General features: G+C 45.6%; 1 protein-coding gene across 4 annotated transcripts in view; it reads left to right on the forward strand.

The window, feature by feature from the left end:
* Nucleotides 1-7440: 7440 nt before the first annotated feature.
* GPR160 (G protein-coupled receptor 160) overlaps nucleotides 7441-24949 on the forward strand; it is a 43995-nt gene continuing 26486 nt past the window's right edge. The window contains exon 1 of one of the 4 annotated variants that reach the window (XM_074190908.1): nucleotides 7441-7690. The gene's annotated coding sequence lies outside the window, so the exon portion shown is untranslated. Of the gene's footprint in view, nucleotides 7691-14763; nucleotides 14865-15375; nucleotides 15580-15918; nucleotides 16097-24949 lie in introns of those variants that run through there. The other 3 variants (XM_074190907.1, XM_074190909.1, XM_074190910.1) reach the window with 3 other exon arrangements.

Below are 24949 nucleotides of genomic sequence, written 5' to 3' on the forward strand. Positions count from 1 at the left end.
CATCTAATCCTATTGCCTTAAATAAATAAAAAAAAATTTAATTCGATGATGATGATCAGCCATTGATGGAAAAATGAAGAGTTAGGAAAGTTTTGAAAAGCTAGTCTTGAGAGATTTCTTTTTTTAAACTTATTGTTCCAGACTTCACTGTTGTAGGGGATTTGCTGTTGAAGAATCTCTCACCACAAATGCTGACCAGCAAATCATAGCTGATCATAGGTCAAGAGTGGTTAATGTGATTACCCAGGTTGTCAGGGACCATGTGTGTCAAGGGCAGATTTTTAAAAAATCAACTTTTTTTTAATCAACACAAATTTGCCTTCTCTCCCTCCCACCCCATCCCCAGAATGAAAAAGCCAAACAAAACCTGTTACAAACATATGTGTAACATGCGTTTTACAAATAAAACAAATTCCTGCATTGGCCATGTGTCCAAAAAATATTCTTGCAGATCTGTCTCCTCTGGGATGGGAAACATGTTGCATCATTTTGATTTCCATAGAATAGTGATTTGGATATTACATTGACAAAATTCCTAATTGTTCTCCTGATTCTTCTCTCATTCTTCATCAGTTCATAGAAGCTTTCCCAGGATTCCCTGTCACCATCCCTTTTGTCATTTCTTATGGCCCTGCAGTATTCCATCATATTCTTAGACCATCACTGGCTCAGTCTTTCCTCGGGTCAAGGGCACTCCCTCTGTTTCCAAATCTGGGTCTTTTGTTCTTTTTTCTTTGATTCCTTTGGGGTATAGATTCAGGAGGAACATCTCAGAAGCAGAATTTGAACTCAGATCTTTTTGACTGCAAAGTCAACCCTCTCTGTTCATGACACCTTTTCTCCTCTTATGCATGGGGAGAATAAGGGGAAGCGGTTGAGCTCATCTGTGACTACTTCCTTATTTCACTCATAAGTCAGAAGAAAGTAGCAGATGGCAGGGAAGACTCCCATGCTCTGAGACCCAAAGCCATCACTTGAACTTGGTCTTCTCTTTCCTTTGGAGAAACGAGCCAAGAGCTGGTGCTCACAATGAATTCTGTTCTAATTACAGAAGCCGACCCCACTTTTCCCATTCCCATGTTATCGTGACTCTCTCTCTCAGCTTTTAAGTGTTTTGAATATTAGTTAAGTAAGGAAGCCATTTCATCTTTTCATTATTCATAGAGAGCTATTTCACTGCACAGACTGAATGAGATTTGTTTACTTAATGTTATCCACACCTACAACTGCACACCTGTCTAAAGGAAAAAAGACCCCACTGGGACCTGGAACAGCAGATAACGGGACCTCTGCATTTTAGTTTTATTCTGGATAGTTCCATTGGACAAAAAGACACCTGCAGTGGTGAAACTCCTCCTTGGAGTTTACAATAGTAGAATCACAGATTTAGATCTGGAAGGGACATTAGACATTAGGGATATTAGATGAGGTCATCTCATCCCTCCCTCTCGTTTTGCAGCTGAGGAAACAGTCGCAGAGAAGTTAGCTGCTCCGGAACACAACGGTGGCCAGTGGCCAAGCTAGGGTTTGACTCTTGAGTCCTCTACCTGCCAAGCAAGATGAGGGGGAAGAGAGGGATCACCTCTGTTCTGTTTGGCCCTAGAGATCCCTTTTGTAAGAGCCCCTGGCTCTGCCGCTAACGCCTGTGCAAGCTGACCATGGTTTCCTCAGTCATTAAATGAGTGTTTGGACTCAACAGCCCCAGGTATCCCAGTCTAAGATGCTATGACTTCCAACTCCCTCCCAACCTGGGTTTTCTCTTTCCAATCCATCTTCCGCTCAGCTGCCAGAGGGATCTTCCTAAAGTGCAGGTCTGCAGAGCTCTCTCCTTCTCTCCAGGAGCTAAAGTAATTCACAGTCTGGATCCAAGGTTTTCTTCCCCATTTCACCCACTCTAAGTTCTGGTCATATTGTCCAGGTTGCTTTTCCCCATACAAAAGAGCCCCTCTCCTCACTCCCTTCCCATGCTTAGAATGCCCACCCTGCTCACCTTGCAATGCCTTCAGTACCCTCTCCCCTTTCAGAACACAGGGTCCTTCTTACTGCCCCAAACATGTTTGCCTTTTACTTTATAAATATGCTATATTGATTAATCTGTTTTAATTTAATTAAATCAAGTTGCTATATAATGTATATTTTAATAAAATAATAAATAGTATATAAAATAATTTAATTTAAAACTGGTTAATCTAATTCAGTCTCTAGAAGGCAGACCTGAATATGACAGTCACTTGACAAAGGCTTATTTGATTGAACTGGTTTGAAGTTGCAAAAGATAAGGAAAGGCAACTGGAACTGACCCTGAGCATGTCGCCTCTCACCAGCAGTCCTGGAACTTGGTGATTCACTTACAGAGCCAGAGAAAGGCAGGACGCTCTCGTGGGTAGAACGTGGGACCTGGACTCAGCTAGATCTGGATCCAAATCCACACTCTGCCTTTACTGGCTATGTGGCCTTGGGCAAGGATGCTCTAAGGTTAACATTCATAGAATGTGACAGAGCACTTGGGATGCCAACAGATGGGTTAATATTTGGTATCAAAACTGCCAACCTGCAGTCCCCACCCGACAAATTCACAGAAAAAAGGGGACGCAGTTTTTTTTCAAGCAAAGAAACAAGAAATAACTAAAGGACGCTTGATGGAAATATTGGGTGGGGCTCCATCTACTGGTCATTTCTTCCTTCTGTATGAATGACCACATGTCCAAAAGCCCAGGGGCTGGGTACCATAGCCACTTCTTGCACTTTCTTGAGACCCAACCATAGTTGGAATCTGGACTCTAATAAAAAGGACCAGGCTTCCTTTCCCCATCCTCTTTGGTTCCTTCCACTCCCACCCCCAAGCCCAATATCCTTTGGGGGGGGAAATTGTTTCCTATATCTTAAGTGTGAGGTGCTCTGTAGGATCTCCTCAACAGAGAGGTGTGGGAGAAGGCAGGAGAGTATTCAGTGGGTCACAGAATATTGGAGGAATGGACCTTAGAAACTGGATCTTAGGACCAGAGAAGAAGAGCATCTTCCTCGAGGTCACTCAGTGTTGGAGCTAGGAATACACTCATTTCCCCTCCAACGAGGTTTTGTGCATCTGAGAAGTAGGTGAGTGCTTGGTTTTCTTTTTTCTTTTCTCCTTCATTCTTTTTTTTTGGGGGGGGGGGGGTTAAGTGGCTTGCCCAAGGCCACGCAGCTAGGTAATTATTAAGTGTCTGAGGCCAGACTTGAACTCAAGTCCTCCTGACTCCAGGGCAGGTGCTCTATCCACTGCACCACCTAGCCGTCCCTCCCCCTCATTCTTAGAAATATAAAATACTTTTGGAAGAGAGACCCTTGCAGCTTAGCCAAGAGGCTTTACCTCTTCCAGTTTAGAAATAATTGGGGAACTTTCTTGGATTACATTAAATTGCAAAGGCAGCTAATAGTGAGTCCAGAGGAGACTTGGTTCTACTGGCCAAAGGATTTCAAAAACAATTCTCTATTTTTTACACAAACAGGAGGGTCCAGATTAAGCCTGGCTTTTGTTTCCCATCAAAATCATGGATGTCAAGCAGGGAGAGACCATAGAGGTGCAGAGAGAATCCCTCCCCTAGAGGGGCAGAATCCCTGCCCAGATTAAATCCCAGGTCCACAAAAGCCATCTGCCCACCCCTTCTTCCAGCATCTATGATTTTTGTTCATGTTGGAATTCTTTCCCAGAGTACAGCCCCTCGTCTGGGACAGAATATGCATCAGATCTAGTTAGATAAAGGGCATGGGTTCATGTTAGATTTTAACTACCTTTGTGACCCAATTGTAAAATGGGGGAGTTGGATCAGATGATCCCTAAGGTCTTGTCTCTCCCTTCCCTCCCCCTTAATCGAGGATCATTTGACCATAGTAAATGATTTTTGACAGTTGCTATAATTGAAAAATTCACCCCCCTGGGCTGGACTTGGTGGGAACAGACAGACTCACTCCCCAAGCCCTTACACCGGATCTTTCCAGATTTTGTAGCCCCTTCACATTCACTTTGAGGATTTTCCTGCCACAGTGAGGCAATCTGGGAGGACTTAAATGGGAAAACATCTATTCCTTCAATTCTGGAGCCTAAAATGATGCATTCTGGAAGTCTGACCTGGGTTTCCTCTGATGCATCAGTGGGCACCTGGTTTAAGAACTAGTTCTTGTTCAAGGATCTCTAGGGTCTGAAGCTCTGGCTAACATGGTGTGGTACAAGGCACCGTAAGTCTGCAAGCCAACAGATCCCCAAGTGAACCGGCCCAATGAGTCCCCAGCTGGGTCTCTCTATCTGGTTTTAGTCACTCTGGTCAATGAGATGAGATAAATGGGTAAGATTCATACTTATAGATCAAAAAATGGCCTCATTTTGAGGTTAACAAATTCTAGATGCCGCAGCCTCGCTGTATCTGTCCCTGAGAGGTGACATCTCCTCTTAAAGATGAGGAGCCAGAGTCGGAAGTTAAGGGACTTGCCCATATAGTCCCTGGGACACAAACTTAGGGTCCCCCAAATAGCTACCCCAGCATCAATGGGTCCCACTGATGTGTTTACTTGTCACTAGGTCCTCCAGAACTGTGATATTCAACTTAAATGGAAACAAATATCTTTGGGCTGTTCATTGACTTGGAAAAACACAAGCTAACAGTTCTTTTGTTTTATTTTAATTTTTTTTATGTTTTATTTTTCTTTTGTTAAACATCTCCCAATCACCTTTCAGTCTAGCACCCACCTATACTCTAGAGTTTTGTTGGCTGCTTGTGGGGCTCCCATGAGACAGAGGGCACAATTAATTCAAAACAAAGTATTAAAGCGCTCAGGGTAAATTTGCAAAGGAGTGCTTTCCCCATAAACTTACACTACTCTCGGGGACAAAAATGTCATGGGGGAGAATGAGAACCATGAGGGACGAAACAGGAAGAGCTCACTAGTGAGGAAAACAAGAGAAGCAACTCCCACCTCCAACAGCCATCTGGGAGGAACCGAAGCTCTAATTGTCTTCTAGGTCAGAGACAGCAAACATGGTGCTCCAGTGCCCAGCAACCTTCCCATCATGCACGTGGAATGAAATTAAACTATAATTGGAAAATATTTTTAAAAATAAAAATACAATAAAACACATTTTAAAATTGAGTCATTATGTGCCTCCTCACCCTGAGATCCTTACATTCAGATTAATGACCTCCCCCTTCTGTTTGAGATTGGCCCCACTGGTATAAACACAACTTTTCAGGCCAACTCAGTCATCTCATTTTCATTAATATTAGTTCTTATTTCTGACTCAGTATTTTCATAACTTTCTGCTCAGCATGCAAATAGATTTGGGCCAAAACAAAAGTTTAAGGAGCTCATTGTTAAGGGATAATAGTGATAAATTAAGTCATTGCTTTTTACTCTTCTAGCCCTCTTCCTGTCCAATGTACTTATTATATATTTTGACCAGTGAAAGAGTTCAAGTTCCCTATACCCATGGTCACCTAGAGAGTGATAAAGGTGGGGATTTGAACTCTTTTGACTCCCAGGTCCAACCAACTTTCCATTATGGTGCTAAGCTGGATGGACCACCATTTATTCTGGACTCCAACACAGCAGAGGAAATTCTTATGGGCCATTTTCCTTTCATCCCATCCTCTTCCCATCAATAATATAATCTTTTTTTGTATTTTTTTTTTTAGGTTTTTGCAAGGCAAATGAGGTTAAGTGGCTTGCCCAAGGCCACACAGCTAGGTCATTATTAAGTGTCTGAGACCCGGATTTGAACCCCCAAGGCCGGTGCTTTATCCACTACACCACCTAGCCACCCCTCAATAATATAATCTTACATATGCATATTTTTCAGTAACTTCCCTTGCTTGTTCAGTCGACTCTTCCCCATTGTTTGGAGCTGAGCTAACTGAAATTAGGTAACTGAAATGTGGGTGACTTCCGGTTGAAAGTAGGTCTGGGGTGTGAAAGATTAAGTAAAAAAAAAAAAAGAAGAACTTGTGGTTCCTGGCTTTCCAAGATACGACTGAAAATATGACCCCAAAGTGGGAACAGGGGATGTCCCTGGTGAGACAGACTTAGGAGGTACAAAAACTCCTGGAAACCCAGAGACAAATCAATCCTCCAAACTCTGGCCAATCTCACAAAAGAAAGCGGAACAATCTGGAAATACAATTTGACTGGGGGGGTTACACAGGTCCCATTCCCCATGTCAGAGGCCTTTACTCTACACAATGTCCCCGGCCTCCTCTCTCAGACTCCCACACTTGCTGGCCAGTGCTTCTGATGCCACCATCAGATCTTCTGGGCTGAACCTGAAGCTTCAACATCTGGAGTGGCCACCACTCGAGCCAAGGAGCAGTTAGCTTCTGTTACTGGGTAAAGGAAGGTCTTGGGCAGGGCAAGTGTCAGGAAGAACTGAGCATGGACTAGACAACAGTTTTGTGAAATCAAGCTGAGTATGAAAATGGAAGGAGGGAGACAGACTGAGAGAGAGAGAGAGAGAGAGAGAGAGAGAGAGAGAGAGAGAGAGAGAGAGAGAGAGAGAGAGACAGAGAGAGAGACAGAGAGAGAGAGAGAGAGAGAGAGACAGAGAGAGAGAGAGAGAGAGAGAGAGAGAGAGACAGAGAGAGAGAGAGAGAGAGAGAGAGAGACAGAGAGAGAGAGACAGAGAGAGAGACAGAGAGAGAGAGACAGAGAGAGAGAGAGAGAGAGAGAGACAGAGACAGAGAGAGTCCAATCCCAATTACCCCTTGCAACACAGGGAGCTCTGGAGGAGAAAGGAAGGCTGGTGACTTAGCACAGCCAGCCCCCCAACTCAAATCTAACCCACGTGCTTTTCTTGGCATCACCTCCCTGATGTTGTAGTCTTCAAAAATGAAAGACAAACATCATGATGATGATGATGATGATGATGATGATGATGATGTAGGAGAACAAGTGAGACAAGGTATCCTTAGAGTCTATGTAAACATGCGCTATCATTGGGAGGATCTTTAAAAAACAAATTACAAAATGAGGTCTGTGATTTTATCACTTATTGGAAAAACTCCCTCTAAAGGTCCAGATAGGCACCAACTTGGCAATGAAGAGACTCTCTGCCCAGGGTCATCCAGCCTGCTGCCTTCAGACTTGGCCTTCCAGGAGCCAAGGCTGGTGGCCCTCCACTATACCACACCGTCTATTAATAGCCAGCATGGAGCAATGGATAGACCGCTGAAATAGTAGTTGTGAGATCTGAGTTTTAAATCCCTCACAGGAAGAACTGACTTCAAATCTGGTCTCCAAGAATCACTTGCTATGTGACCTCAGGTTAGTCACGTTACTCCAATTCACCCTGTCACTACTTTCCTTTCCCATTTTGCTAAAAGCTGATTGGTTCCGAACTATTACTTGCTGATCCAAGCTACTAAATGAAACAAAAACCTGCACATTCAACAAACCCATTGTTGTCACCTCCCCTCAGACAGAAGGTTTTCGGGGTTGGATCAATACCATAATTGAATCCTCCCAGACAGCAGATTCTAGATGGAGCACAAATGGGAGGGCTGTGATCGTGTCTAAGGATAGAAGCCCCCAGGAGTCCAACACTCCACTGAGCCATCAACAGTCAGCCAACCACCCCATAGATCCCTGGATACTTCGTGGAAGGATGGCGACCGGCGTGTGAAGGGTACCCCCCCCTCTGCCTCCAGCCAGCCTTATCAACAGAGTGGTGAGTTTGGCCTCTTTCCTTGCCTACAGCCAAGTAGACACAACTGACCCTTTGCTGGCTTGGTCAGACTGTCACACTGAAGGTCTCCTTAAAGGTCCTCCACCCCCAGCTCACCCACAGATGAGGAAACAAGAGGCCACAGAAGGGAAATGGATTACATAATAAGTAGAAAACTCAGGATTTGAAGCATCTGTTTCCAAATCTTAGGAGTCAGAGAGTCCAGTGGAAATTGGGGACTTCTCATTTCTATGGATCACTGATCCCCCACCCCCCACCCCATTATAGTGATCAGCTGCTCTTCCAAGTGCATAGAGTCACAAGGCACAAGGTAGCATTTTGGTCACAGTTTAGTGGAAAGAGAACTTGTATTCAACCCCACAGCAAGTAACAATGACTTCTAGCAAGGCCTTGATTAGGGGAGCCAGGTGGTGCAGCAAATAACAGTCAGGAAGGCTCATTTCTTGAGTTCAAACTGGACCTCAGATACTGAGAAATTGTGTGACTCTGGACCAATCATTTCCCTCTGTTTGCCTCAATTTCTTCATCTGTAAAATGAGCTGGAGAAGGAAATGGCAAACTATTCCAGTATCTCGGCCAAGAAAACTCCCAGTGGGATCATGAAGAGTCAGAACTGAACGAAAAGGCTTCAGTAGAAGCAATTTCCTGCCCCCATTTTTTCCTATGCATCAATACACACCTCTATAGAGGTTTTGTTTGGTCCAGATTTTTGCCTCTAGTGGCTCTTTGCTCCCCATCACTTCTCTGTAGTTTTGTCTTGGGGGAAGCAGATTTTTGTGGGGGGAGGAAGTCAGTTGTTTGCCACCAGTACTTCATTTCATAATCCCATGCCATTGTGGGACTTCATTCTCATTCTTCAGGTCTACTGATACCCATTCAACAACTCTATTTTTCCTTTAAAGATGGCAGCGTGGCCCCCTTCTCTCCACCAGCTTCCACAGCTCTTTTTCCATAGGTTTGCTCCAGCAGGTGGTGCTCATCCCCTTTCAGGGTACCAGCTAGTTAGAGAATGAATTTCTTTTTTTCTGAAATAGGGTTGTTTAGGTATTTAATCTCCTCTTCATTTAACCTGGGCAACTTAAATTTTTGTAAATATCCATCCATTTCACTTAGATTATCAAATTTATTGGCATAGAGTTGGGCAAAATAATTTCAAATTATTACTTTAATTTCTTCCCCATTGGTGGTGAGTTCACCTTTTTCACTTATGATACTAGCAATTTGGTTTTCTTCTTTCTTTTTTAATCAAATTGACCAGAGGTTTATCAATTTTATTGGTTTTTTAATAAAACCAACTCTTGGTTTTATTTATTAATTCAATAGTTTTTTGCTTTTGATGTTATTAAATTCTCCTTTAATTTTTAGAATTTCTAATTTGATATTGAATTGGGCGTTTTTAATTTGTTCTTTCTCTATTTTTTTAGTTGCATATTTAGTTCATTGATTTCCTCTTTCTCTAATTTATTCATGTAGACATTTAAAGAGATAATATATCCCTTGGCAGCCACTTTGAGTGAATGCCATAGGTTTTGGTGTGTTGTTTCATTGTTGTTATTATCTAGGACAAAACAATAGATTCTTCCTATAATTTGTTGTTTGATATTCAGTTTCCAATTAGTTCTGGGTCTATATCTCCCTGATCCAGTATTGCATATGATTTTTACTGTATTGTGATCTCAGAAAGATGTATTCACTATTTCTGCTTTTCTGCAATTTACTATTAGGTTTTATGCCCTAGTACATGGTCAATTTTTGTATGAGTGCCATATCAGAGAAAATGTATATTACTTTCTAGCCCCTTTCAATTTCCTCCATAAGTCTATCTTATCTAGGTTTTCTAACCATCCATTTACCGCCTTAACTTCTTTCTTGTTTATTTTATGATTAGATTTAGATAAATCTAAGAGCGGGAGGTTGAGGTCTCCCACTCGCAGAGTTTTGCTGTCTATGTCTTCCTGTAACTCCTTCAACTTCTCTAAGAATTTGGGTGCTGTCCCATTGGGTGCATACATATTTAATATTGAAATTACTTTATTGTCTACAGTACCTTTTAGGAGGATATAGTTTCCTTCCTTATCTCTTTTAACACTATTTTTCAGCTGCTTTGTCTGAGATAAGGATTGCTATCTCTGCTTTTTTCACTTCAGCTGAAGCAAAATATATTTTGCTCCAACCTTTTACCTTTACTCTATATGTATCTCTCTGCTTCATATGAGTTTCTTGTAAACAGCATAATGTAGGATTCTGGTTTTTAATCCACTCTGCTGTTTGCTTACATTTTAAGGGAGAGTTCATCCCATTCACATTCAAAGTTATGATTACTAACTCTTTCTTGCCCTCCATGCTATCTTCCCTGTTTGTATTTTTCCCCTTTCCCTCCCTTATCTGTATTCTCCAGTATTTTGTTTCTGAATACCACCCCCTTCAGTGTGTTTGCCCTCCTAGATCCATCCCTGTCCCCTTTCTTTCCCCTTTCCCTTTTTTCCTTCCCTTCCTTCTGTTAGTTCCCCCTTTTCTCCCCCCTCCCTGTTGTCTCCCCCTGCCCTTTTCCCCTTGAGAGGTTAAGATGTTCTTTTAAGTTGAGTGTGTGTAAGTTAACTTTAAGCCAAGTCCGATGAGAAGAAGATTCAGGTGTTTCTCATCTCCTCCCTTCTTCCCCTCTATTACCATAGGTATTTTGTACCTCTTCGTGTAATGAGATTTACTCCATTCAATCCCCTCCCTCCTCCCGTCTCCTTCCTGTCCCCCTTTTTAAGGATGCAGTTTTTAAAACATTCTTAGTCACAGAAAAGTTATGAGTGTCCATCACTTCTGGCTAAATATATTCTCTCTAATAGAGTTAGAATTCTTGAGAGTTATTAGAGTCTTTCTCCCAAGTAGGGTTATAGCCAGTCTCATCCCATTGGATAGCAGTCTCATGGATAAGTCATGAATGTCCACCATTTCTGGCTAGGTATATTCTCTCTGTTAGAGTTACAATTCTCAAGAGTTATGAGAATTTTTTTCCCCCATGCTGGGATATAGCCAGTTTCATCTTATTGGATAGCAGGTTTTTTTTCTTTATGCCCCCCCTTTTTTTTACCTTTTCACGTGTCTCTTGAACCTCCTGCTTGATATCCAGATTTTTTATTTAGCTCTGGTCTTTTCATCAAGAATATTTGGAATTCTTCTATTTTGTTAAATGTCCATCTTTTCCCCCTGAAAAAGAAGGCTCAGTTTTGCCAGATAGTGGAGTCTTGGCTGCATTTCAAGCTCCCTTGCACTTTGGAATATCTTATTGCAGGCCCTTCGATCCCTTAATATTAATGCAACCAGGTCCTGTGTAATCCTTACTGTGGCTCCTTGGTATTTAAATTGTTTCTTTCTGGATACTTGCAGGATTTTCTCTTTTATCTGATAGTTCTGGAATTTGGCCACAACATTCCTTGGTGTTTTCATTTTAGGACCTCTTTTTGGAAGGTATTGATGTATTCTTTCAATAACAATTTTGCCCTGTGGTTCCAAGATATCAGGGCAGTTTTCCATCACTAAATCTTGTAATATTAAGTCCAGGCTCTTTTTCTCTTCAGTGTCTTCAGGAAATCCAATAATTCTCAGGTTGCCCCTCCTCGATCTATTCTCAAAGTCAGTGGTTTTGCTGATGAGGTATTTTACATTTTCTTCTACTTTTTCTATTTTTTCTATTTTTAATAGGCTCTTGCTGTCTCATGAAATCATTAGTTTCTGCAGATTCCATTCTTTTTTTAAGAGAAGAGTTTTCTTCATTTACCTTTTGCAACTCCTTTTCTAATTGGTCAATTCTATATTTAAGAGAGCTTTCTGTTTGACCAATTGAGGTTTTGAGAGAATTATTTGCTTTTTTTACATTTGCCCAGTGAGGATCTGAGAGAATTATTCTCATTTTATATTTGTCCATTTGATGATGTGGGAGATTTATTCCCATTTTGTATGTATCCAATTGAGGATCTGAGAGAATTATTCTCATTTTGTATTTGTCCAATTGTATTTTCCATTGAATTGTTTTCTTGTTGCAAGGTGTTAATTTTCTCTTGGGTTTCTTTTTCCCAAATTTTCCAACTGATTTTTAAACTCCTTCCTGATTTCTTCAAGGAAGTCTTCTGTGCTAGAGACCAGATCATATTCTCCTCAGAGGTCTAGTTCTCTTTAAGTTAGGGTCTTTTTCTTCCAAGGATTTTTCTATAGACCTTCCTTCCCACTGGCTTTTCTTCATTTTGCTAAGACCTTGAGTTGGGGAGGGGCTGGTTCACAGAGGTTTGGTGTTGGGATCCCTAGAGGCTTTACTCACTGAGTGTAATATCTCCAGCTGGACAGTAGGGGTGCTGGTTGCTTTCTCTGGAGTGTCTGTGACCTTGATTGAGGCCTTCTCCTTTGGCCTGGAGGGAGTGGTTGAAGCTGTTGAATATTTTTGTCTTCAATTCATGGTGGGCTCTACCCCGGGGTGAGTGAGGTCATCCCTTTGCCTAGCCTGGGGCAGAAGTTCTGTAATTGTGTTTGTTCTGAGAAGAGGCTTCAGCCAAAATGGAGGCGTGAACTGTGAACTTGGAGTTCCTCCAGACCAGAGGAGCCCAGGGCTGCTGTCCGCAGTTCTCCCACCCGGAGCTCTCCCCCAGCCCTGTCGGCAAGCTCCAGATGGTCAGCGCCCACACCAATACCTGTGCTCCCTAGTTGACCCAAGCCTGCATTGGTCAACCAGGCTCTAGTCCCATTGCTGATCAAGCAGGTCCAATTCTCTGGACCCTGGGGTGCATGGGCTCCAGCCCTGCTGCTAATCAGGCTGATCCAGCTCTTACTAGTAAGTGCTCCCGGCAGAGCCCACCCTCTGCGCCTGGACTCACCCACGACTGCGGAAGACAGATCCTGAAGTCAATGTTCTTTCTCCTGGCTTTTCTTTCTGGGTTTTGTTGATTGGATTTCTGTTAAGAGGTTTGTTTCATATCATATATGGGGAAAAATCAGGAGACTTTAAAACCATGCCTGTCTTCTCTCCACCATCTTGGCCGGAAGTCTCCATAATAAGATAACATTTTTTAAAAGATTAAAGGTGTTTGTTCTTTGTTCAAACTCCATAATTCTTTCTCTGGATACAGATGGTATTCTCTGTTGCAGATTACCCCCAATGAGCAAGTCCATCAAGGTTGATTATTGCACCCAGGCTGCTGTTAGGGTGTACAGTGTTTTTCTGGTTCTGCTCATCTCACTTAGCATCAGTTCATACAAATCCCTCCAGGCTTCCCTGAATTCCCATCCCTCCTGGTTTCTAATAGAACAATAGTGTTCCATGACATACATATACCACAGTTTGCTAAGCCACTTCCCAATTGATGAACATTCACCCAATTTCCAATTCTTTGCCACCACAAACGGGGCTGCTATGAATATTTTTGTACAAGTGATGTTTTTACCCTTTTTCATCATATCTTCAGGATATAGACCCAGTAGTGGTATTGCTGGATCAAAGGGTATGCACATTTTTGTTGCTCTTTGGGCATAATTCCAAATTGCTCTCCAGAAAGGTTGGATGAGTTCACAACTCCACCAACAATGCATTAGTGTCCCAGATTTCCCACATCCCCACACTGATCATTGTCCTTTCTGGTCATATTGGCCAGTCTGAGAGGTGTGAGGTGGTACCTCAGAGATGCTTTATTTGTATTTCTCTAATAATTAATGACTTAGAGCAATTTTTCATATGACTAAGGATTGCTTTGATCTCTTCATCTGTAAATTGCCTGTGCATATCCTTTGACCATTTGTCAATTGGGGAATGGCTTGTCTTTTTTTTTTAATTGACTCAGTTCTCTGTATATTTTAGAAATGAGTCCTTTGTCAGAAACATTAGTTGTAAAGACTGTTTCCCAATTTACATTTCTTTCGATCTTGGTTACACTGGTTTTGTCTGTGCAAAAGCTTTTTCCTTTAATGTAATCGACATGGTCTAGTTGGGTTTTGGTGATGTTCTCCACCTCTTCCTTGGTCCTAAACCGCCCCCCTTCCCATAGCCCTGACAGGCGAACTAGCCCTTGAGTTCCTAGTTGGCTTATAAGCTTGTTCTTTATGTCCACGTGGATCTTGTTTGGGAAGAATGCCCGGGCTCCAAGTCCACCTTCCTTCTGGGGAAGTTCTCTTTGGGAGCGGGTCCCCACGGGTCCCCAAGGGTCCCCACGGTCCTGACCCCCTACAGCTGTTTCCTCGGAGGAAGGCTGCACAAGTGCGCAGCACCTGCCACCTGCAAGCTGGGGAGTCGGCGGGTGAGAGTTTAACGACCGGCCCCCCAGCCCCGGCAGCTCTAAAACACCGTTTCCCCTTCACTTTCTTAAGTCCAACAACAAAACAAAACAAGGACCAGGCTCCATCTGGGCTTTGCCATGGGGTGGGGGGGCTCTCACTGCTCAGCTCCCCTCTTGCCTCAGCTTCCCCGGCTGGAACCCGCCCGGCCCTAAGGGTCTGGGGTCTGGGGAGCCCCTCTGCTCTCCTCTGCCCCGCTTGGCCCCCACCCACCCAGGTGGCTATTCCCCCAGCCTGGAGGGGGATGCTGGGAGAGCGGAGGGGCTCCGCAGCCTCCCGGTGTGCCCAGGTGGTGCCCACATCGGCCCGGCCATCTGTAAAGTGGGGGCAAGAAGCCTCCGCCCCCCGCGGCGGGGCTGGGAAGGTCCGACGCCCGAGGCAGGTGCGAGGCAGGGAGCCGGGCGCACCTGGGGAACGCCCCTGGACCTGGGGCCCGGGCGAGGGTGAGGAGCGGGGGCAAAGCAGGCCCTGGGGGGGGGGGCGGAGTAAGGGGGTCCGGCTGAGGAATGAGGGTCAACTCTGACCTGGGTGAGGGCGGACTGGGGGGGGCTCAGTGGGGGTGGGGGTGCGGAATGAGGGTGAGGGTCGTCGCAGTGGGGGTCACTCTGGTGGGGGCTCGGGGTAAGGGTCGCCCTAGCCCAGGCTGTGGGGGGGCGACCGGGAGAGGCTTTTCCAGCCCCTGGGGGGGGTCTCCCGGGGCGGGGCCGTGCACTTCCTCGTGGGGCGGGGCGGCGCGGGGCGGGGCGGCGCGGGCCGGGCGTGGCTCCCGGGGTCACCTGGCGGCCCAGGTGCGGACCGGCCGCCGCGCTCCGTGCCCGCCGGCGCCCCCAGGCTCACGCCCCCTGCCCAGGTGAGTCCCGGGGCCGGCGCCCCCCACCCCGTCTTCCTGCGGCGCCCCCGGGGGTCGGGGGGGGGCGGAGGGGCGGCCCCGAGGGCCCCGAGAGGCGGGGTCGGGGCGCCCCCACCTGTTGCCCCGGGCCTGGGCTGCTGCCTTGCTTCCGGGGGCCCCCGCCCCCCCGCAGTGCAGCCCCCTCCCCAGCCCGGGATTCCTTCCGCACCCAGCGTAGCCCCTTCCCCAGGGGCAGAGGGGCAGGGCCGGGGGGGGGGCAGGGCCGGGGCCGCCCCCCAGAGGCGGCCCGACCCGACCCGACCCGACCCAGCCCGACCCGACCCGGCCCTGCCCTGCCCTGCCCTGCCCTGCCCTGCCGGACCCGACCCGGCCCGAGCCGGCCCGGAGGCTGCCGCCGGGGCTTCACGTTTCAAGGTTTTGCAAATGATGTGGGGGAGCGGCAGGCTGGGGGAGGGGGAGCCCCAAGCCTGGGCCGTTGGCGGCCCGAGCTTCACCCCTGCCCGGCCTGGCCCCCCGGGCCTCGGGGCAGGGTCACCCTGAGAAGCCGCCCTGGTGCCGAGCCGCGGCGGGGGCGCCCCGGACTGTCCGCAATGCCCGGCCTCTCGTCTCCAGCCGCTCTGGCCGGGCCCCGAAGGACCTTCCAGGGGAAAGCTAGGGGGAGCCGAGTTCAAATCCGCCTCCGACAACTAAGAGTTGCCTGGCTGTGTGGTCTTGGGTAAGTCACTCAGCCCATCGCCTTAAATAAATGAAATGTTCCCAGCTAGGTGGCCAGCGGGGGGGCCCTGCCAGGCTCCAGAATGGGACTCTCCGGCCGGAGGGGCTCCCCGCCCCCCTTCTCAGCTTACTCTCCGCTGCCGGGGCCATCTCTGGGCTCACCATCCCGGTTGGGCCCCCCCCCCCGCCCCCCCGGCCCCCCGAACTTGGCCGAGGCTCCTTCCCCTCCGCCAAGTTCACTCCTGAGCTACAGGGAGCACTGGGAGAGACTGGGCAGCCCCTTCCCCCGGAGGAGATGTGCCTGCGGATTGGCTGGGCCAGCGGCTGGGCCCGGCCTGGGCCCCGGTGGAGTGGCCGGGAAGCAGAATTGCCCGAAACCTGTTTTCATTATCTGCTCTTTCTGCTTCGCCGCTTTCTTGGCTCTAACTTTACAGCCGAAGGCTTCGGGGCCAGTTTTCCTGCTTAAAGGACCCGTTTTTGTCTCCATCGGCCCAGGGTTGTGCCGCCAAGTGTCCGAAGTAAGTGTCCACCAGGCTGGCGGGGGAGCCCCGGCCAGCAGACAGCTCGGAACTGGCCCTCGCGCTGTTGTTTCCTCTTTAGCTCACTCAAGGCCGGCTTCGGGCACTTGGCTGACTTGTGCCCATGCTAGATTGCAAGCTCCCGGAGGGGCAAGGGCTATGTGGCCTTCTGGCGTGCTTGTGATTGATGAATGTTTACTGATCAGCCGCCTCCTTGATTTAAAGAGAAACCAACCATACCAAGGCGGGGTCCAGAGACTTCATGAAAACTGCCATAATGGGGGCGGCTAGATGGCCCAGTGGCTCGGGCACCGGCCCTGGAGTCAGGAGGACCTGAGTTCAAATCCTGCCTCGGACACTTAATAATGACCTGGCTGTGTGACCTTGGGCAAGTCACTTAACCCCATTGCCTTGCAAAAACCTAAAAATAAAAAACTCCCATAACACAAAAAGGTTAAGAACCCCTGACCTGGACCAAAACACTCCTTTTATTTCTTATTTCCTTTTTTTTTTGTGAGACAATGTTAATAGCCATTTTAGAGAGATTTTGTAGACATAAGAAAATGAGGTCGTTAGTGGGTGAAGTAACTTGCCCGGGATCACACAGGGGTCCTCTAGCAGAGTCAGAATTTGAACCTAGGTCCTCTGACCCTCAAACTAGTGCTCGCTCAACCACACAGCAAATCAAATGAAACCAGACCGTGTCTAGGGCAGGTTTCAGACTGGTTCTTTCCTTTCTCTGTTTAGCATTTTTATTGATGACTTGAATGAATTCCCAAGATGTCTTGGCTATTCATTTGTGATGCAAAGTTTGCAGCCTGGCTAAGAGGAGTGAAGAAGAATAGGCTGGAACCATGGGGCCAAATTAACAAGATGAGGCAGCCTGGACAGAAGTGAGATCCTGCATTGAAAATTCAGCCAGCACCCGTGGTTGGGGATGGGATTGGGGAGCACTTTGTGTTAAGAAAACCAGAGGGACTTAGGTGCACTAAATAAGACCTAGCTAGTCCATCAGGGATCATTTCAATGTTTGGCCTTCCTTCTGGAAGAAGACCATGACATCAGGGAGGCGATGCCATGACATGCGTGTGAATTGGATTTGAGTGAAGGGGGGCTGTGCAAAGTCACCAGCCTCATTTTCTCCTTCAGAACCATCTGGTCCAGTGGCCAGACATGAATCAGGAGGGTTGGAGATGGTCCTGGATGAGACAATCAGGGTGAAATGACTTGGCCAAGGTAGTAAGTGTGAGGTGTCTGAGGTCTGATTTGAACTCAAGTCCTCCTGATTCCAGGGCTGCTCCCTCCAAGGTGCCAAACAGAACTGTCTCTTGCACCCTCTAGGAGCTGACATTCCACAGCTTGAACATTTACTAGTCTGTACAAAATAAGCGATTTACTTGATAAACTCCAAAAAATTCTTCCTACTTGACTAGCAATCATTTCCTTAAATGGTGCTTTGCCTTTAGGAGAATCAGGAGGAAAACTCATTAGTGAATGGGCAGAAATCTGGGGATCGGCCGGAGGATATTGGACCATTCATTGATTGTTCAGCTCTGAGGATGCAGAGAGGAATCAGCCAATCAGCATTGGCAGAGGCAGAATTTGCACTCAGAGCTCAGTTGCCTCACCTATGTGTTCAGGTCATAGCTGTAGTTGAAAGAGGCAAACTAAGTTTTCTTCGTATTGACAAAGGCATTGCAGTTGGGTGGTGGCTTTCATTTCACTATTTTACTTGCGCGGTGACCAGTTGCCTTCATGAGATAAAGACAAAATAACTTTGCTCCTTAATGGAGTCATTTTAGTTCCGGTGCTGGGGGCAGGCTGATTTCCTTGCTGTATTCTGTTCAGCCGTGTTGCTCCTGCCCTCCTGGCCTGCTCAACTCTTGTTTGTGGCCTCCCTGACACCCACTGAACCCTCCACACGGTTTGCCAGAGAGACCTTGTGTGATAGTCAGAATCCATGCAACAACTTACCGGATCTGTAGTAAAAACCCTCATCAAAATAACTGCCACTTTTTCTCCATTTCTCTTCTACCCTTTCTGTGGGAATGCTTCATCCTGGTGTTAACAGCCCAGATGAAGCCTCCCCAATGCATGAATAGCTTGTTCTCATAAGAGAATAATACTGACATTTTTTCTTTTTACTGTTTTTAAGATGATTCTTTAGTTGAGTCTCATCAAGCATTAAAAACACTTACTGATAATTTTTATTTCTTACATTTGTTCTATTTTCCAGTGCTCCTTCCTTACAATTTACCAACTTCCCTCTTTTCTCTCCTAGAGACTCATCCCTTTTAATGGGGGGAGGGGTTGGAGGGGAACAGATCAGCAAAACTGATTCATGTACTGAAAAAAGCGTGATTTTGCCAAGCTTTCTTTAAATTGTTTTCTACCTTCACCTGCTTTTTCTTGTTCTCTGAGGTAATTCTACTAGATTTCTCTTGGTTTCCTTATTATTATGAGAATTGATTCAAATCAGAATCACAGTAGTCTGTGTCCATATCCTCTCTTTGGTCCAGATCCCATTTTCCTCCTGAATATGACATTGCAATAGGTCAGAATGGAGTTGCTTTTGTTGCAGGCCACACCTTTTTTTCCTTATTTAAATCCTAAGGTGTTGTTTCCAGAGGAGATGAATTGGTGTTTACCATCATCAGCCCAGGGATGGTAGAATGAGGCTCTCTGGGGCATTGATGGCTAATAGCGGTTTTAGGCAATTAAAATAAATGTGCCTCCACCTAGAGACTAAGAATGTTACATTTTCTCCTGCTTTCATGACTGAAGCTTAAGACTTTCATTGTTAACTGGATTAGAAAAGTCAGAGAAGCTGTTGGCTCATATCTGTGGAGAGAGAGTTCCTTATACAGAGGAATTATGATTTAATTCCTAGTTCTGTTCCCAGGCCCTTCATCAATCTGTATTGAACTAAGTTGAAATTCTCACTAGTAGCATGGTCATTAGTGTGATTATCCCCATTTCACAGAGCCAGGAACCTGAGACCTAGGCAGCTTACAAAGCCGGTAAAGGCCCAGAAACAAGATTTGAGTCCCTGGTTCTTTCCATTTTGGCCCTCTCTTGTCTATCTACCTCTGTAATATCATCTCACCCAGGTCAATGAGGGTGATCTACGGACCACACACCAGTACTGGTTGCCTTCCTTTGGGCCAGAAATGGGGACCAAGCCCCTGACAAACTAGGCTGAGCCAATGTCAGGTTATGCCGTGCAAAATGCAACTGGCTGTGGAGATGAATCCGGTGAAACATCAATTCAGATGTGCTTAGAAGTGTTTAAAGAAGCTAACTGGGTTGACATTAATTAGCCAGGCAGGAGAAGCAGCTGATATCGTTGGACGAAAAAAGCAAGGAATTATTGATTTTCTCTGTTTGCCTGAATTTCTTCAACTATAAAATGAGGATCATAACAGGACCTATCTCCCTGGATTGTCTCAAGGTCAAATGAGATAATAATTTTTTTTTAAAAAAAAGACTCTTTATGGGGGCAGCTAGGTAGCGCAGTGGATAAAGCACCGGCCCTGGAGTCAGGAGGACCTGAGTTCAAATCCAGCCTCAGACATTTAATAATGACCTAGCTGTGTGGCCTTCGGCAAGCCACTTAACCCTATTGCCTTGCAAAAAACCTTAAAAAAAAAAAAGACTCTTTATTTCCTTCCCTCCCCTTACCATAACTATCATTTTGTAGTAATGGCAATTGTGGCAAATGGATTAGTAATTTGTGAAGAAGCAAACAGCCAGGAAGTAGCTGAAGCTAGATTTGAAGTCAAGTCTTCTCAGCTCTAGGCCCACCACTGAATGCTGTCTCTAAGCAAGCCGGGCCTGTCCTCATGGAGCCTGCAACGTGCTCTAACACACCTTAGGACTTAAATAAGGAAAAAAAGGTATGACCTGCAAGAAAAGCAACTCTATTCTGACCTAGTCCAGTGTCATATTCATGAGGAAACGTGCATAGATACACAAAATAAAATACATGATCTCTTGGGGCAAGGGGGAACCAGCAGCCGGGGGTGAGTGGGGGGACGAGATAATGATGATGATGTTATGTCCTTCATCCTCAATGAAGACTAGGAGATCAGGGAGGTGATACCAAGACAGGCACATGAATTGGATTTGAGTGAGAGGAGCTGTGCTAACTCACCCGTCTTGATTTTCTCCTCCATAATCATCTGGGTCCAGGGGCCAGATATGAATCAGGATGAGCAGAGATGAACCTAGATGTGAGGCAGTCGGGGTGAAGTGACTGGACTAAGGTCACACAGCCAGTAAGTGGCAAGTGTCTGAGACCAGATTTGGAGCTCCTAGATCGGGATAAACTTCAGGCAGGAGGTTTGTCAGGGACTGAAGGATGACAGGGATTATAAGAGAGGGAGATGGAGAGCCCAGGGACATTCTAGGCAAAGGCTCAGAGGTGGGAGATGAGGAACAGTAAGAAAACTCCTTTGGTTGGCTTAGGGGGTGGATATGGAGCAATGATAATTATGAATAAAGATAAAACACAAGTGACTTATTATAGAATGACGTGGGAAAGTTGTAGGAGGAGAAATACAAACCTATGAAACAAAGGAAGATTTATCAGCTACCTAGATGACCTCCTCCTTGGATCCAGGGAGTTCTCCTTAATCCTTATTCCCTGAGAGCTCATGGGCTGGAGTCAGGAAGACCAAGTACAGCCTCAGTGGACAAGTCACTTAGCTTCTGTCTGCCTCAGTTTCCTCATCTGTAAAATGGATATAATGATATCACATTCCTCTCAATGCTGTTGTGAGGATCAAATGAAATAATAATTGGCAGTGGATAAAGCACCGGCCCTGGATTCAGGAGTCCCTGGGTTCAAATCCGGTCTCAGACACTTAATAATGACCTAGCCGTGTGGCCACTTAACCCCACTGCCTTGCAAAAACCTAAAAGCAACGATAATAATAATAATTGGGAAATTGCTTAGCTCAGTAGTGTCTGGGTCATAATAATGTTTGAAGCAGCAACAATGATAATCTGATGTCTTCTTTCCGTTGTCCTGAATATTCTCACCTTCCTGGGACTTTCCTTGGGTTTTTGTTGTTTTGTTTTGTTTTGTTTTAAGGATTTTGCAAGGCAAATGGGGTTAAGTGGCCACACAGCTAGGTCATTATTAAGTGTCTGAGGCTGGATTTGAACTCAGGTCCTCCTGACTCCAGGGCCAGGGCTCTATCCACTGCACCACCTAGCCACCCCTCCTGGGACTTTCTGATTCTGTTGCCTAGTGATTCTCCATCTATGTCACATTCACCAAATTTGGGGTGACTCCAAAACTTTCTTCTGGGTTCTCTTTCTCCAAGGGTAGTGGTTAATGTTTAACAACCAACTGTGGGGTGGGTGGAGGAGGGTGCCTGTCAAAGTTTTTCAAGTTTAAGTGGCATCATTAAGATTTTCTTTATGACTTTCAAGATTAGTCAATAAAATAATAAATTAGGTCCTGATTTGGGGCATTTGCAGACTTTCAAAGGTTTAAGTGCTCATGTTGCAAATTTAACAATTAGTTCTTGGAAGCCAGTTTGAGCGGGTTCCAGCATTTTCCTACAGCTTCTCCCTTGGTAATCTCATCACCTGGGGTAGATTCAATGACTTTAAGTAGATAGTGTCCAGACTTGACTGTTCTAGTCTTTGTTTCTATCCTGTTCTCTCCAGTTCAGTATCACCCACTGCCTATTGGACACTTGCAAGTGGATATTCCATAAGACATCTCCGATTCATCAGGTCCAAAGCAGAATTCACCATCCTTCTCCTCCCCAGCCCTCAAACCCATCTCTCCTCCAAGCTTGCCTGTTAGTGTTGGATGTGAAAATGGTGACTTCATGTGTCATCCTTGCGTTTGGCTGTCTCCCCTCATGTTCCTAGTTGCCAGCTCTTGCCTTTTCAATCACTATTTCTTCCCTGCGTCCTCTCCACTTATCCCCTCCCAGACCCATCATTCATTACTTTAGCCCTTAATCACCTCTTACCTAATTCTTGCAACCCTTGCTCTTCCTGAAGCTCAGGTCTGATCACGTCAAATCTCCACTCAATAAAATCTAGTGCTGTTTATTAATGCTAAAATAAAACGTGAACTCCTTTGTTTGATTTTATATTTTTTTCATACTTGGCCCCTATTATTGTTCATTCCACTTATATAATAATCCAGTTCCCAGACTTTGCAATGTCAGTCATTCATGTCTCCAATGCCTTCCCTCCTCCCCTCTGCCTCTTGAAAATTCTGGTTTCCTTCCAGGCTCTGCTTAAGCCCCATCTTTTTCATTAAACTTGTTCTGGTCTCCCCAGAATCGCTCCCCCAGATTACCTTGTATTCACTTTAAACCTGTTACCTATCTGCTTATAGGGGCAGCTAGGTGGTTCAGTGGACAGAGCACTTGTGTTGGATTCAGGAGGACAGGAATTTGAATCCAGCCTCAGGTACTTGATACTAGCTGCATAACCCTGGGCATGTCACTTAACCCTGATTGTCTCACATCCAGGGCCATCTCCAGGCATCCCGATCCCTCTCTGGCCACGGGACCCAGATGGCTCCAGAGGAGAAAGTGAGGCTGGTGACTTAGCACAGACACCCCCCCCCAATCCAATTCACGTGCTTGTCATGGCATCACCTCCCTGATGTCATGGTCCTCTTCGAGAACAAAGGGAAAAAAATTTATTTTATTTTTTATAGGCATGCATACCATTTCTTGTATTAGAATCTAAACTCTTTGAGGGCAGAAAACACTTTTATCTTTGGGTCCCCAGCACCCAACGTGATGTGATGCCTGACTCATAGGAAGCATTGATCACGCATATTGATGGATTGATCAAGAAATGCTTCATAAAGAGATGATATTTGAACTCAGCTGAAGCATGGAGGAGATCTTGAATGGTTTCTCAGCGGCTTTGGTCCCACTGCAGGTTGCTCCTCCTCCCTATGAAGTCAGAGCCTCACAGTCTATCGCCTCTCAGATAAAGTATCAGCTCTGACTTTTCAAAACCCTTTGTATCTTGACCTTGATCTGGCTTTCCAGCTCCCATCCTAGGGAACGCCACTGCTGGCACTGCGTGCTCCAGACAAACCTAGCGGCAGTGTGAAAGTGGCCTCGGATGGGAAGTAAGTAGAAGTGGGGAGGCCAGTTATTGTGTTAGACCAGGCAAGAAGCAGACCTGTGCCAGAGACTAGAGAAGGCAGGAGGACCAGGGGCGTGGCATCCGTAGCATTCACAGAGTTGGTAACTAATCAGATGGGAGGGGGAAATGGAATCATTACATGCTAATAATATGTAATATATGTGATATTATATGTTAGCACTACATATTATACAGTGTATTATATTAGCCTTGTATATCATATAACATGTGTTGTATAATATGTTACATATAATAATTATTATTCTATGATGATAATTGTAACTAGCCTTTATATGCCCCCTCCTCTGTGCCAGGGACTCTGGCAAACTCTTCATAAATGTTGTCTCATTTGAGCCTCACAAAACTGTTCTGTATCTATTTTACAGCTAAAATACAGGGACTCCAGAGGTAATAACTTGCTCAAGATCCACAGGCTGGATTTGAACTCAGTTCTCAGGACTCCAGACTTCTTGTTTTGTGCTCTCTGATGCCCCCTAGCTTCCTCTCTATAGAGCTTTGAACTTGGTGTCATCAGCTGAGTCCAATCCTCTCTCAGACATTTACTATGTGAACCTGGGCAATGTTGCCTCAGTTTCTTCATCTGTAAAGCCGGGAAAATTAAAGCATCTACTTGCCAGGCTTGTAGTGAGGATGAAATGAGATATTCCGTGTAAAGAGCTTTAAGTACTTCCAGTATCCAGATGGGAAAGTCAGATGGGTCCTGTTCTCCCAGAGCGTACATTCTGGTGGAGCGATAATATGAAAGGTTTCAGCTGTGAGTCCAGTGGGAGGTTCTGTGGTCCTTGGGGGGCGGCCACAAAGCACAGGATCATGGCCCCTCTTTAAGTTACTGACAATGAGAAAACTCCTATCTGTTTGTGATGTTGGACCATTTGGTAGGACTGAGGACTGATATCAAGAACTTCCTTGTGGAGGTCTCTAGTAGCTGGGTTTGTAGTCCTTGTGGGAAGGAGCTGGCTTCAGGTAGATGGTTGAGAGCACTGGCCTGGAAGCCTTGCCATCCTCAAAGGTCTTAGGTTCAGGGTCCTGGCCATCTCCATCAGGGAAGGAAGTGGGTGGTCATGGCAGCTCCTGTCTCTGCTCAGGAGGTCTCGATGCTTCAGCTAGGATGCCCTGGTGGGCGACAGCACGTTGGCGTTTGGTGGGGATGACCAGCTCCTTCTCTAAAGGTTTTCCTAGATAATTAATGGCTATAAGGACTGGACTAGACCAAGGGCCAGTGGCCTGGCAGATGCTGCCGTGCCCCCGGACCCTTGTGATCTGTCTGTCTTAACAGCTGCTCTAGCAGTTGTTGCTGCTGGTGGTGAGGAAGGTGGACCTTTCGGCACAACTTCACCCTTCAGTGATAGGTCCTGGGCTTGGAGTAGAACAAACGAATATCTGTAGGTGGATGTGCATTCTTGTATATTCAATATAATCTAGCATGGACTTTGACACATATATTGAATATACTATATTATACAATGAATTTATAATATATCATAAAAAGCATATATTATAGTATGATATAATATATGCAATGTGCATATATCATATAGATGCAATATACAATGTATATAAAATATATTATACATGGTATATATTATAGTATAGTAGATATATGCAAAGTGTATATTGTCTATGTAATTATGTAAAGATAATCTATATCATGCAAGGTATATATTATAGTATATAATTTTTACCATTATAGATATC

This window comes from Macrotis lagotis, chromosome 6 (genome assembly GCF_037893015.1).
Source record: "Macrotis lagotis isolate mMagLag1 chromosome 6, bilby.v1.9.chrom.fasta, whole genome shotgun sequence".
In the NCBI taxonomy this organism is placed as follows: domain Eukaryota; kingdom Metazoa; phylum Chordata; class Mammalia; order Peramelemorphia; family Peramelidae; genus Macrotis; species Macrotis lagotis.